Source organism: Bufo gargarizans, chromosome 4 (genome assembly GCF_014858855.1).
Source record: "Bufo gargarizans isolate SCDJY-AF-19 chromosome 4, ASM1485885v1, whole genome shotgun sequence".
Taxonomy (NCBI): Eukaryota; Metazoa; Chordata; class Amphibia; order Anura; family Bufonidae; genus Bufo; species Bufo gargarizans.
In genome coordinates, this window is record NC_058083.1 from 374,444,960 (window position 1) to 374,459,553 (window position 14,594).

The window sequence follows — 14,594 nt, forward strand, 5'->3', positions numbered from 1 at the left end:
TTCCTTGGTGGAGCAGTTCCGCCTGGCTCTGAGATACTGCCCCACCGGGATTCCCTTCTTGAGGGGGTCAGGATGGAAGCTCTGCCAATGTAACAGATTATTTGTTGATGTTGCTTTACGATGTATCTCAGTTTGGATTCTGCCGTCAGGTTGCAGGTTAATCCTGAGGTCCAGGAAATTCAAAGTACTCCTATGTATTTCGGCTGTGAACCTCATAGCTACTTGATTGTCATTCAACTGGCATACAAGCTCATGAAATTGTGCTTCAGTGGCATCCCAAAAAATTAAAATATCGTCAATATAACGACCCCAAAATAATATGTGCTGTGTGTACTTTTCCATTGTGTCCGTGAAAACTATACGATCTTCCCACCACCCTAGAAATAAGTTTGCATAACTTGGTGCACAAATCGTGCCCATAGCGGTGCCGGTGACCTGTAAATAATATTTTCCATTAAATAAAAAATAATTGTGCTCCAACAGAAATTTTAATAGTGCAGTGACAAAATTATTGTGCTCGTGATACTGTGTTCCCTTTGTATTTAAATAGTACTGGATTGCTTGTATGCCCAAGTGATGTTGAATGCTCGTATAAAGTGCCTCGACATCGAGGCTGGCTACTAATGTATGTGAATTGACCTGGATTTCCTGCAACCTGACGACAGTATCCTTGGTATCCTTGAGGTACGAAGGCAAGGTTTTGACAAATGGGGAGATAACCTGTTCCACATACTCGCTTATACTTTCACATAGGCTTTGATTACCAGAGACAATCGGTCTCCCTGGAATCGGCTCGCTTTGCTTATGGACTTTTGGAATAGCATAGAACGTTGCTCTAGTCGGTCTCGGCCTGTACATGACTTTGTACTCTTCCTTAGTTATTAGATTACGATCTTTGGCACTTTTTAATAATTTTTTTAACTCTAATACATATTTCTCTGTGGGGTCTGATTTTAGCTCCCTATATGTATTTCTCTCATTCAAAAGATCCATTACCATTTGTTCGTAGTCATTCCTTTCTAGTAGCACAATATTCCCTCCTTTATCCGATGGTTTTATAACCAGATTCTCATTTTCCATTAGATCTTTCATGGCTCTCTGCTCTTCTATACTCAAATTACTATATTTATTCCTTTTTGGAGCTTTCATTTTTTGTAGATCTCTGGTTACAACATCGACAAAGGTTTGAATATTGGCATATTTCCCAAACGGGTGGGGGGGGGGGGAATTTGGACTTGGGGGTTAATGTACTAAAAGGTGGGCTTGGAGCTACTATTTCGCCTTCTCCTTCCCTCAGTAGACACTCAAGTGTCTCAACCACTTCTCTCTCACGTCGCTGGATGTTACTTTCTACTTGTTCCCTGGAATTAAACTCCTTGTGTAATGCTAGCTTTCTAGCAAACAGGTTGATGTCCTTCACCCACAGGAAGCGGTTGAAAGACGGTGCTGGGGTAAAGGAGAGGCCTTTTTGTATAAGACTTATATGTTCCGCAGTTAGGTTCATCTTTGTTTTATTAATTATTTGCATTGCCCCATTATTCCTCTCATTCATTGGTTGCGGAAATTGTAAAAATTGTGAATACTGTGCTTGAGTATTTTGACCTAGCTCTTGTCCTGTTGCCCATGTTGTATTTCCACTTGAGCTTGAGTTTATATTAGTGGTAGAACTCTGTTGTGGATATCTTTTCTGTGAATATGATGGTTTATTTTTGGGTCTACGCTTGGTCTTTACTATAGTTTGCGTATTACTACCTTCCACTTCAGAGATCTCAGATTCGGAAATATCAGTGTACTCTCTCCAATTCTCTTTTGGTCTGGCTATGAATCTCCCCCCTTGTTTTCTGAAATATATATTTCCAGTGTCAAAATCTTTTTTGTCTCGGTTGTATTTTCTATGTTTCCGCTCCTTGATTTCCCCCTGCAGACTCTCGACGTTTTTTTGTAGTTTTTGTTCGTATTCCACAAACTCTGGTTTAGTTCTAAATGTTTGGATCTCCTGAATTTCTTTTTGTAATTGTGTTGTAATTTTTGCCAGAGATTTTTGTTCGTAATCTAGAAGATACGCCTGCATCCGCAGGGAATTTTCAGTGAGGAGTATTTCCGACCCCTTAATAAACTCCACGTCTTCCTGATGGGAATTTGGGGTTATATTGATTCTCATTCCTCTATAGACTATTTTTTGTTGGATGTATGTTCCCAGGCTAGCGGTTTCCCATACACCTCGTATATATCGTTTGTAAGTTTTATTAATTTCTTTGAAAGCCTGAGCTACATCCAAGCAGTCCACTGGTAGGCTTTCTGTAGAGAATACTCTCCCTGCCTCAGCCAAAAAAGTTTGAGTAGTTGCGGGGTTAGAGAGGAAGCCTGCCATTTACCTGCTACACTCCTAGCGGGGTGTACTATTGTCCCTCCTATAGATTATCTCCCTATGGTAATAGGGAATATTTGGGATTTTGACCCTTTATTTGAACTTCAACTTCTACGTTTTCCCTTTAAGTGCTAGGATAAGGTGTGTTGAACAACAACTAACTACTACTAATGTCCTTTAGGACTTTTTGACACCTATTATTCCTGCACCTACCAATTGCCTAAGACTTAACTGTGAAATGTAGGAGAACAAATGTGAAATGAAGGAGAAAATATGATAAAAATCTGGGGGACACCTGCTGGGAAATATTCTCTGCTGTTGGTGAATAAAGAGGTAAAGAGCGCAATGCAAAACAACATAGCTAACAGGCTATGGTAGAGATCATCTGAGGAATAGACGGACTGCGATATCGCTGGAGCCGAAGTCCATGGGCATGCACAATGGAAAATCTTGACTGCGAGTAAAGTTTGAAAACATGCGCAGTAACATAGGACCTGAGAGAGTTCCCGCGTCATCAATAAGCGCGGTACGGAATGATGACCCGCACCAATAGAGAGCAGAGGAATCGTACACAACTGACGTCAAGGGGCGAGGCCAGCTCGTCACAGAGCCGAGCCCCACCATCCATGCAATTAGCGGCTCAGCAAAGGCATTACCACGCCCCTAATAAAACGCATAGGAAACACGTCATTAACCTAGGTCATATAAGCCTTAAGCGAGGCGAACACGCTCATACACTGCCCTAACCCCTGAGGACGCCGTGATACGGCAAAACATGTCGGGGGGCAGCGTGAGGCTCTAATTTTAAAACAGTAATCACTGGGGCCTATATATATTGATGCACACTAGATACAGTGCCTTTTAATAATTACAGGCAAGCGCGCAGCCTGTTATGGCAACAGTGTGTTTAGGCATACGAAGTCAGACAAGACTACTGACAATACGTCACAAGTGACAAATAAAGGCCAGTGATACTGGGAATTTTAAAACACTAATATATATGTCGGTGCACTATCAAAGTTTTATCTAGGAAGTATTAAAAGTTAAGTCTTAGGCAATTGGTAGGTGCAGGAATAATAGGTGTCAAAAAGTCCTAAAGGACATTAGTAGTAGTTAGTTGTTGTTCAACACACCTTATCCTAGCACTTAAAGGGAAAACGTAGAAGTTGGGGTTGAAATACAATTCCCAATTTAGCAATTTCCTAATTTAGTGGTTTCTGCTGTATCAGAGCTATTTTAAATCTATCCCTAAAAGGGTATATAATCAAGGTGCACATAGGGTCATTCAGAATAACTTCACACACACGCTACTGTGCATTTCCAAGTCTAATTCTGTCCGTAAAACGTATACCTGTCACCCAGCGCCTAAATACCAGGCCTCAAATTTATATCCTGCTAAATCTGTCGTTACTGCTGTACTGTTGTGGCTGGGCAAGTTATTTAGTGTCCGTCAAAGCACAGTTTTTGTTCTGGGTTGAAATACAATTCCCAATTTAGCAATTTCCTAATTTAGTGGTTTCTGCTGTATCAGGCCTACTTTAAATACATCCCTAAAAGGGTATATCAGAATCAAGGTGCTGATAGGGTCATTCTCAATAACTTCACACACACGCTACTGTGCATATCCCAGTCTAATTCTGTCCGTAAAACGTATACCTGTCACCCAGCGCCTAAATACTAGACCTCAAATTCATAGTCAGCTAAATCTGTGGTTACTGCTGTGCCTGTATTAGTGTAATAGGGTACCTAAATAGATAGCCAGATAGTGTTAGGTGTCTGTAAAAAAAGGCCTGAATTTGAATTCAATACATTGGGCCAAATAATATTTTTGTTGTTGTGGTGAACCATAACAATGAGGAAAACATCTAGTAAGGGACGCGGACGTGGACATGGTCGTGGTGGTGTTAGTGGACCCTCTGGTGCTGGGAGAGGACGTGGCCTTTCTGCCACATCCACACGTCCTAGTGTACCAACTACCTCAGGTCCCAGTAGCCGCCAGAATTTACAGCGATATATGGTGGGGCCCAATGCCGTTCTAAGGATGGTAAGGCCTGAGCAGGTACAGGCATTAGTCAATTGGGTGGCCGACAGTGGATCCAGCACGTTCACATTATCTCCCACCCAGTCTTCTGCAGAAAGCGCACAGATGGCGCCTGAAAACCAACCCCATCAGTCTGTCACATCACCCCCATGCATATCAGGGAAACTGTCTGAGCCTCAAGTTATGCAGCAGTCTCTTATGCTGTTTGAAGACTCTGCTGGCAGGGTTTCCCAAGGGCATCCACCTAGCCCTTCCCCAGCGGTGGAAGACATAGAATGCACTGACGCACAACCACTTATGTTTCCTGATGATGAGGACATGGGAATACCACCTCAGCAAGTCTCTGATGATGACGAAACACAGGTGTCAACTGCTGCGTCTTTCTGCAGTGTGCAGACTAAACAGGAGGTCAGGGATCAAGACTGGGTGGAAGACGATGCAGGGGACGATGAGGTCCTAGACCCCACATGGAATGAAGGTCGTGCCACTGACTTTCACAGTTCGGAGGAAGAGGCAGTGGTGAGACCGAGCCAACAGCGTAGCAAAAGAGGGAGCAGTGGGCAAAAGGAGAACACCCGACGCCAAGAGACTCCGCCTGCTACTGACAGCCACCATCTGGGACCGAGCACCCCAAAGGCAGCTTCAAGGAGTTCCCTGGCATGGCACTTCTTCAAACAATGTGCTGACGACAAGACCCGAGTGGTTTGCACGCTGTGCCATCAGAGCCTGAAGCGAGGCATTAACGTTCTGAACCTTAGCACAACCTGCATGACCAGGCACCTGCATGCAAAGCATGAACTGCAGTGGAGTAAACACCTTAAAAACAAGGAAGTCACTCAGGCTCCCCCTGCTACCTCTTCTGCTGCTGCCGCCTCGGCCTCTTCTGCTGCTGCCGCCTCGGCCTCTTCCTCCGCCTCTGGAGGAACGTTGGCACCTGCCACCCAGCAAACAGGGGATGTACCATCAACACCACCACCACCTCCGTCACCAAGCATCTCAACCATGTCACACGGCAGCGTTCAGCTCTCCATCTCACAAACATTTGAGAGAAAGCGTAAATTCCCACCTAGCCACCCTCGATCCCTGGCCCTGAATGCCAGCATTTCTAAACTACTGGCCTATGAAATGCTGTCATTTAGGCTGGTGGACACAGACAGCTTCAAACAGCTCATGTCGCTTGCTGTCCCACAGTATGTTGTTCCTAGCCGCCACTACTTCTCCAAGAGAGCCGTGCCTTCCCTGCACAACCAAGTATCCGATAAAATCAAGTGTGCACTGCGCAACGCCATCTGTAGCAAGGTCCACCTAACCACAGATACGTGGACCAGTAAGCACGGCCAGGGACGCTATATCTCCCTAACTGCACACTGGGTAAATGTAGTGGCAGCTGGGCCCCAGGCGGAGAGCTGTTTGGCGCACGTCGTTCCGCCGCCAAGGATCGCAGGGCAACATTCTTTGCCTCCTGTTGCCACCTCGTCCTTCTCGGCTTCCTCCTCCTCTTCTTCCACCTGCTCATCCAGTCAGCCACACACCTTCACCACCAACTTCAGCACAGCCCGGGGTAAACGTCAGCAGGCCATTCTGAAACTCATATGTTTGGGGGACAGGCCCCACACCGCACAGGAGTTGTGGCGTGGTATAGAACAACAGACCGACGAGTGGTTGCTGCCGGTGAGCCTCAAGCCCGGCCTGGTGGTGTGCGATAATGGGCAAAATCTCGTTGCAGCTCTGGGACTAGCCGGTTTGACGCACATCCCTTGCCTGGCGCATGTGCTGAATTTGGTGGTGCAGAAGTTCATTCACAACTACCCCGACATGTCAGAGCTGCTGCATAAAGTGCAGGCCATCTGTTTGCGCTTCTGGCGTTCACATCCTGCCGCTGCTCGCCTGTCTGCGCTACAGCGTAACTTCGGCCTTCCCACTCACCGCCTCATATGCGACGTGCCCACCAGGTGGAACTCCACCTTGCACATGCTGGACAGACTGTGCGAGCAGCAGCAGGCCATAGTGGAGATTCAGCTGCAGCATGCACGGGTCAGTCGCACTGCGGAACAGCACCACTTCACCACCAATGACTGGGCCTCCATGCGAGACCTGTGTGCCCTGTTGCGCTGTTTCGAGTACTCCACCAACATGGCCAGTGGCGATGACGCCGTTATCAGCGTTACAATACCACTTCTATGTCTCCTTGAGAAAACACTTAGGGCGATGATGGAAGAGGAGGTGGCCCAGGAGGAGGAGGAAGAGGGGTCATTTTTAGCACTTTCAGGCCAGTCTCTTCGAAGTGACTCAGAGGGAGGTTTTTGGCAACAGCAGAGGCCAGGTACAAATGTGGCCAGCCAGGGCCCACTACTGGAGGACGAGGAGGACGAGGATGTGGAGGAGGAGGATGAGGATGAAGCATGGTCACAGCGGGGTGGCACCCAACGCAGCTCGGGCCCATCACTGGTGCGTGGCTGGGGGGAAAGGCAGGACGATGACGATACGCCTCCCACAGAGGACAGCTTGTCCTTACCCCTGGGCAGCCTGGCACACATGAGCGACTACATGCTGCAGTGCCTGCGCAACGACAGCAGAGTTGCCCACATTTTAACGTGTGCGGACTACTGGGTTGCCACCCTGCTGGATCCGCAGCACGTTGGTAGACGCGCTACTGAGAGCATTCCCAAATGTCACAGGGGAACAAGTGGAAGCCCAAGGCCAAGGCAGAGGAGGAGCAAGAGGTCGCCAAGGCAGCTGTGTCATGGCCAGCTCTTCTGAGGGCAGGGTTAGCATGGCAGAGATGTGGAAAAGTTTTGTCAACACGCCACAGCTAACTGCACCACCACCTGATACGCAACGTGTTAGCAGGAGGCAACATTTCACTAACATGGTGGAACAGTACGTGTGCACACCCTTCCACGTACTGACTGATGGTTCGGCCCCATTCAACTTCTGGGTCTCTAAATTGTCCACGTGGCCAGAGCTAGCCTTTTATGCCTTGGAGGTGCTGGCCTGCCCGGCGTCCAGCGTTTTGTCTGAACGTGTATTCAGCACGGCAGGGGGCGTCATTACAGACAAACGCAGCCGCCTGTCTACAGCCAATGTGGACAAGCTGACGTTCATAAAAATGAACCAGGCATGGATCCCACAGGACCTGTCCATCCCTTGTGCAGATTAGACATTAACTACCTCCCCTTAACCATATATTATTGTATTCCAGGGCACTTCCTCATTCAATCCTATTTTTATTTTCATTTTACCATTATATTGCGAGGCTACCCAAAGTTGAATGAACCTCTCCTCTGTCTGGGTGCCGGGGCCTAAATATATGCCAATGGACTGTTCCAATGTTGGGTGACGTGAAGCCTGATTCTCTATGACGTGCAGACTAATTCTCTGCTGACATGAAGCCAGATTCTCTGTTACGGGACCTCTCTCCTCTGCCTGTGTGCTGGGCCTAAATATATGCCAATGGACTGTTGCAGTGGTGGCTGACGTGAAGCCTGATTCTCTGCTATGCCATGCAGACTGATTCTCTGCTGACATGAAGCCAGATCCTCTGTTACGGGACCTCTCTCCTCTGCCTGGGTGCTGGGCCTAAATATATGCCAATGGACTGTTGCAGTGGTTGCTGACGTGAAGCCTGATTCTCTGCTATGACATGCAAACTGATTCTCTGCTGACATGAAGCCAGATTCTCTTTTACGGGACCTCTCTCCTCTGCCTGGGTGCCGGGGCCTAAATATCTGAGAATGGACTGTTCCAGTGGTGGGTGACGTGAAGCCAGATTCTCTGCTATGGGACCTCTCTCCAATTGATATTGGTTAATTTTTATTTATTTTATTTTTATTTTTATTCATTTCCCTATCCACATTTGTTTGCATGGGATTTACCTACATGTTGCTGCCTTTTGCAGCCCTCTAGCCCTTTCCTGGGCTGTTTTACAGCCTTTTTAGAGCCGAAAAGTTCGGGTCCCCATTGACTTCAATGGGGTTCGGGTTCGGGACGATGTTCGGATCCCGAACCCGAACATTTCCGGGAAGTTCGGCCGAACTTCTCGAACCCGAACATCCAGGTGTCCGCTCAACTCTAGTTGTAACTGCTAGTTGCTAGACATTAGTGTTGAGCGTGTCGCAAATTTTTATCGCGAAGATCTAGAATATAATTCTATATCTTCGTAATTGCAAATATTCTAGATTTTTTTTTTTAATCCTGATTATGCTATCTATCTTCCATCTCTTTATTTTTTTACTTATCATTAATACATTTTTATTAGAAGTGTTTTTTAACCTATCATTAATAATTACTTTTTATAGATGTTATTTTGTTAAATCATTACATATAATATACAACAGACAATCACACAAAGGGTGTATGCCAAACGCAGGGTATGTGCAAGCCAACAACCTCTCCATGAGACAAGTACAGTCAGCATACCTTACAATGGCAGCCTTGTGCACAATTGGACAACTAGCAAAAATCACACCTTGGATAAACCTCATGGGCTATGATATTGCCAGGATCAGCTCTCATCTGACTGAGAGCCAGTAAGCCTCAAAGTTGCTTGATTTAAGTTGGATAGCTTGGGGGGACCTGCACACCTAGATCATTATTATTAGGGTGACAAAAAATGTAAATTATTATTTTTTTGGATGCCAGCTAACTCTTTTCTCACTGCCTAGGAGGGCTGCATAAAAATTTTCAGTTTTCTAATTGTCCTAATATTACATTCAATAACCTTTCTATACAGTTTTGTCATGTAAATTCATTTGTAGAGATGGCCTTGTGGTTTGCCAAGCGGTCATTTTGTGGCGAACTTTGCGTGTTCGCAATTTGCCGAACATGCGAACATATGGCGATATTCGCGCCCGCCATATTTATTTACATTGTGAAGAACCTGACCCATGACACATCCATCAGGTGGTAAAGGACAGCCAATTGAGACGTTTCAGCACATGGACATACCCCCTACCTTATAAATAAACCTGATCTGGCCGCCATTTTACATTCAGTCTTTTGCCAGTGTAGGGAGAGGTTGCTGTGTAGAGCAGGGACAGGCTGTTAGGGACACCAAATGCTAGCTAATAGGGCCACAAAAGTATTTTTAAGGACTGGTATATGTGTGCTATCGATAGGTGTGATACCCAGAGGGGTGCAATATACCTATATACTTTTATAATGAGTCAAAAACACATAGATAGATTTATATAATGATCACCTGGAAGTCAGGGGCTTAGGGGCTAGGGGCTTACTAGGGCCATTTTTATATAGGGTAAGGTTCTGGGCGGGGTCGCTCTTATCAGGGAAGGTGCTCTGTGGTTAGGCTATCAGGGCCAGAATAGCACCCCCCTGTAGGGCAATATCAGGGACAGTTCTTTGACCACCCTGTCCTTCAATATCACATCATCATCTAGACCAGGGATAGATGTTTTTTGCTTTCCCTCCGGGATTCATCGATGTGCACTGGAACCCCCCAGGATTGTGGTAGGACATACAGTATGGTTTCTGATTTGGTGCCGCCGAGCACCTGATTTAGTGCCCCCGAGCACTTGTTATTGCCTACTATGCTATTTGCTTAACTGTAAGGGTCCATTCACACGTCCGCAAAATAGGTCCGCATCCATTCCGCAATTTTGCGGAACGGTTGCAGAACCATTCATTTTCAATGGGGATGGAATGTGCTGTCCGCATTCGCATTTGTGGACCCGCATCCGCATTTGCGGATCTGCACTTCTGCATCCGTGCTTCCGTTTCCGCCCAAAAAATAGAACATCGATAGGAAAGATCGGCACTCGATTAATATTTTGCACGGGACAAGAGCGAACTCCAAGACAATGTAAAGGAATCCCAGCAGACCAGGGTTTCTTCACTCAATATTCTTTGTATTTATTCCATAAATGAGTATAATAAAGGACGCATTTCGGCCCGTCCAGACTTCATCAGCAAGAATTGCTGATGAAGGCTGGACGGGCCGAAACGCGTCCTTTATTATACTAATTTATGGAATAAATACAAAAAATATTGATTGAAGAAACCCTGGTCCGCTGGGATTCCTTTACAAAAATAGAACATGTCCTATTCTTGTCCGCAATTGCGAACAATATTAGGCATTTTCTATTATAGTGCCGGCGATATGCGGTCGGCAAATTGCGGAATGCACGTTGCCAGTGTCCGTATTTTGCGGATCTGCAATTTGCAGATCCGCAAATCACTTACGGTCGTCTGAAGGACCCTAATTATTAAATGTATTTTCATTTTGACGGCCGTATATGGATGCTTTTTTTGCGGACAGTTCAGCATGTCTGCAAAATAAAACTGATAGCATTCAGTATTTTTGCGGACCCATAGACTTCAATGGGGCCATGTCCTGATTTTCACGGACAAGTATAGGACATGTTTCATTTGTTTTGCGGAACCGTGAAATAGAATAGGGCCCCGTAGAAGTGAATAGGTCAGCATCTAATCCGCCAAAAAACGGATCTGCATTTGTGCGGATGGCATACGGCCGTCTGAATGAGCCTTTAACAGTAACATTATTAAAGGTTACGTTTTATCTTTATGTATATTCTAATGGATTTCTTTCCTTGTACAGTGTTATAATATACTTTCTAACATAGAAAGTATATTATAGTGCATTTGTATTGTGCGGCAGTTGTGTGCGGTTCTGCTGCGATACCACTGGTATACAGAGGGACAAGCGTTATTGGAACAAATAATTTCTACTGACGTGATATACCAGTTGCCCCCCCCCCCCCCAAAAAAAGATATTGAAGCAGGGGTGGTATATATCAATAATATACTTTCTATATATTGCATTTAGGTAGCGCAACAGGGCACATTTAAGAGAATTTCCCTTTAAGACGCATACAAGTGTCCTCTGATTAAGACACATTTTTGGTTGGAATTTTTGTCATTGATCCCCCTCTAGTATGTCACTGTCCATGTTGTTGGACTATTTGTGCACTTCTACTAAGTATTTGGTGGCTGCAAATATGAGCTGAAGGCTTTTCAGGTTCGCCCGCCTTTAAAGTGAATGGACCCCGCCGTGGACTTTCGGCTTGCGAACATTTATAGTGTTTCATCTGAAAAACAAGGCAGATTCTGCTAATATGCATGTCTTTCCCCTATTCAAGTTAATGCAAATAAGTTTACATGACAAAACAGTATAGAAAGGTTATTGAATATAATATTAGGGCAATTAGAAAACTGAACATTTTTATACAGCCCTCCTAAGCAGTGAGAGAAGAGTTAGCTGGCATCTAAAAAAAACTAAATCACTATTTTTGTCACCCTACTGATAATGATCTAGGTGCACAGGTCCCTCCCATGCTATCCAACTTAAATCAAGCAACTTTGCGGCTTACTGACTCTGTCAGATGAGAGCTGGATTTGTATGTCTCATAGTGCACAAGGCTGCTAACTATACTTGTCTTATGGATAGGTTATTGATTAGCATATGCCTGGATTTTGGCATACAGACTTTGTGTAATTGTCTGTCTATTATAGGAAATGAAATTGCATGTGCATATTAATTACTGATTTTTGCAATCGTGAATTCTCGAATTTACAAACCTATGGTGAATATGTGGCTGAAAATTTGCAAAATATGTTGCTCATCACTACGAGACATGCATTTCTATGTATAGGCAGCCATTTTGGACATCTTCCCAGTGTTAATGCAATGTTATAATACATGCTGTTCTATACTTTCTGATGATACATGTTTTGTATTCTTTTAGTTTTACCACAATTGATCACATCAAATACTCCTGTTTTGCCAATAAACAAGTTAGACTACACAGAACAGTCCTCTTATTTGGAAGACAGGAATGGTTTATACTGAATTTCAGACTGCACACTGTGTGAACGTGTATGAAGACAGAACAGTAAAACAGATGCTAGTCACCAGCGATAGTGGATCTGACTATACGGAGCCGCCATCAGCCACTCGTACCTACGTACACGATTGCAGTGGCTGCCATACAGCCACAAGAAGTGAGAGTGAAGCTACCAGCAAGTGCAGCACGGTCCAGACCATGCTGAAATCTATGTCTACATAGACTGAGTACAGCACAGAGACATTAAGCAGCCAGCAAAAGGCACACAATGTCCGCTAGCCAGGCATCATCATACAGGATCAGGTCTCGATCAAGTTGCTCTCGCCCATGCAGAAGCTGAGGCTGCAAAAGTAAGGTCTTCCTTTGCTACAAAAGAGATGCAACTAAAGAAAGAGAAAAAGTGTTACTGGAAGAAAATACAGCTTGCCTGCAAGCATCACTAGAAAACCTTGCCGCGGAGAAAGAAGTGGCAGCCACAATAGCCAAAGCAGAGTAACTAGAAGCCATGGAATACCCCGAATCTGAGAAACACAGTCAAGTACTTGGGCCAGACCTAGATCAACAAGATCCAGCACAGCGTGTCTCAGAATATGTCCATCAGCATCCCATACCAAATGACAACTGTGATCCAGTATATCAGTCAGCTTATACAGAGTGCCAAAGATCCTACCTTGAAACCACAGTACCTCAAGTAGGATGGTATGCGACAAAGCGATGCTGACCATAACTACCGCCCTACAGAACAAAAGCTACAACCTTTGCTTCAATTTAAAGGGACACCCTTCGCATAAGAACAGTATTATACAGACTTCCCTAAGCAAGAAACCCCTAAAAGGTATGGTGATACACCGTATATGCAACATAACAACAACAGGAGCTGGTTACCAAATGACTTATAAAGTTCACCGATCGCCCCGAGAACTACAGGACATGGCGAGCCTCCTTCCAGAAGAGACTTAGATCTTTCCTATAGTGAGGAGTTAGATCTCTTGGTAAAGTGGCTTGGAAGCGAGTCTGCTGAACACGCCAAAAGAATCAGAGACATTAACAAACTATCCGGGCAAAGGCCTAACGATGGTCTGGGAAAGACTTGATAAGTGTTACAGGTCAATAGAAGCTATAGAAAATGCTTTATTTAAGAAAATTGATCATTTTCACAGAATAGTGGGTAGGGGGTCATCCGAAGCTCAGGGAACTCAGCGACTTGTTAAAAGCAGCTCAAGCAGGAGTGCCAGGGCAAGCATTCCAGAGGTGTCAACTCGATTGTCCAAAAACTCCCTTATAACTAGTGTTGAGCGTGAATATTCAAAAAGCAACATGAGCTTAGCAACATCCCTAGCAATGAATAGAAAAGTTACCTACCCCTTACTATATATAGAACCTCCCCAGCAGCTTTTTTCTATAGTTTATTCCAGTTATGAAAGATACAGCTGGTCATTGCTGTGCTCTGTGCTTTGTTCTATTACATTAGACTGTTAACTTATATATATAATTAAGATAGTTAGGGGGAGATAGTCAGTGTAGGTTAGATTGATCTATAGTGTAGCTGATAGGTTCTGCTGTCCATACATACAGTTGTGTTCAAAATTATTCAACCCCCAATGCTGTAAAGAGTTTTAGGGAATTTAGTGTACATTTGTAATTGTGTTCAGAATGAAATCTTACAAGGACTTTTTAAAAAACCAAATGCAACTAAAATGACATCAATTGTTTTTGTAATACAGTATTAAATGTTTTTTGTTTTTTTGGGGGATTTCTTCATTAACACAATTATTCAACCCCTTAAAGACTACCACTCTTAAGAACAGAGGTTCATTCAAGTGTTTTCGATCAGGTATTGAAAACACCTGTGGATGTCAAGGAGCAGCAATCAAGCATAATTAGGCAGATTTAAAAGAACGGTGATACTCAGCTCCTTCTAGATATTTACTGGTGTGTTTACAAACATAGTGAAGTCAAGAGAATGGTCCAGGAAGACAAGAGAAGAGGTGATTTCTCTTCACAGGAAGGGCAATGGCTATAGGAAGATTGCAAAGATGTTAAACATACCAAGAGACACCATAGGAAGCATCATTCGCAAATTCAATGCAAAGGGCACTGTTGAAACGCTACCTGGTCATGGCAGAAAGAAGATGCTGACTTCGACTGCTGTGCACTACCTGAAGCGCGAAGTGGAGAAAAGTCCCCGTGTGACTGCTGAGGAACTGAAAAAAGATTTTTCAGATGTGGGTAATGAAGTTTCAGCTCAGACAATAAGGCGCACACTGCGTATTGAAGGCCTCCATGCCAGAACTCCCAGGCGCACCCCCTTGCTGTCTCCAAAGAATAAGAAGAGTCGACTTTGGTATGCCAAAAGTCATGTGGA

At 44.7% G+C, this 14,594-nt stretch overlaps 1 long non-coding RNA gene across 1 annotated transcript in view; it reads left to right on the forward strand.

The window, feature by feature from the left end:
* Nucleotides 1-13,751, forward strand: part of LOC122936106 — a 44,769-nt gene extending 31,018 nt beyond the window's left edge. The window contains exon 4 of the long non-coding RNA XR_006388880.1: nucleotides 12,131-13,751. This is a non-coding gene — a long non-coding RNA (uncharacterized LOC122936106). The remainder of the gene's footprint in view (nucleotides 1-12,130) is intronic.
* The last annotated feature ends 843 nt before the right edge of the window (nucleotides 13,752-14,594 follow it).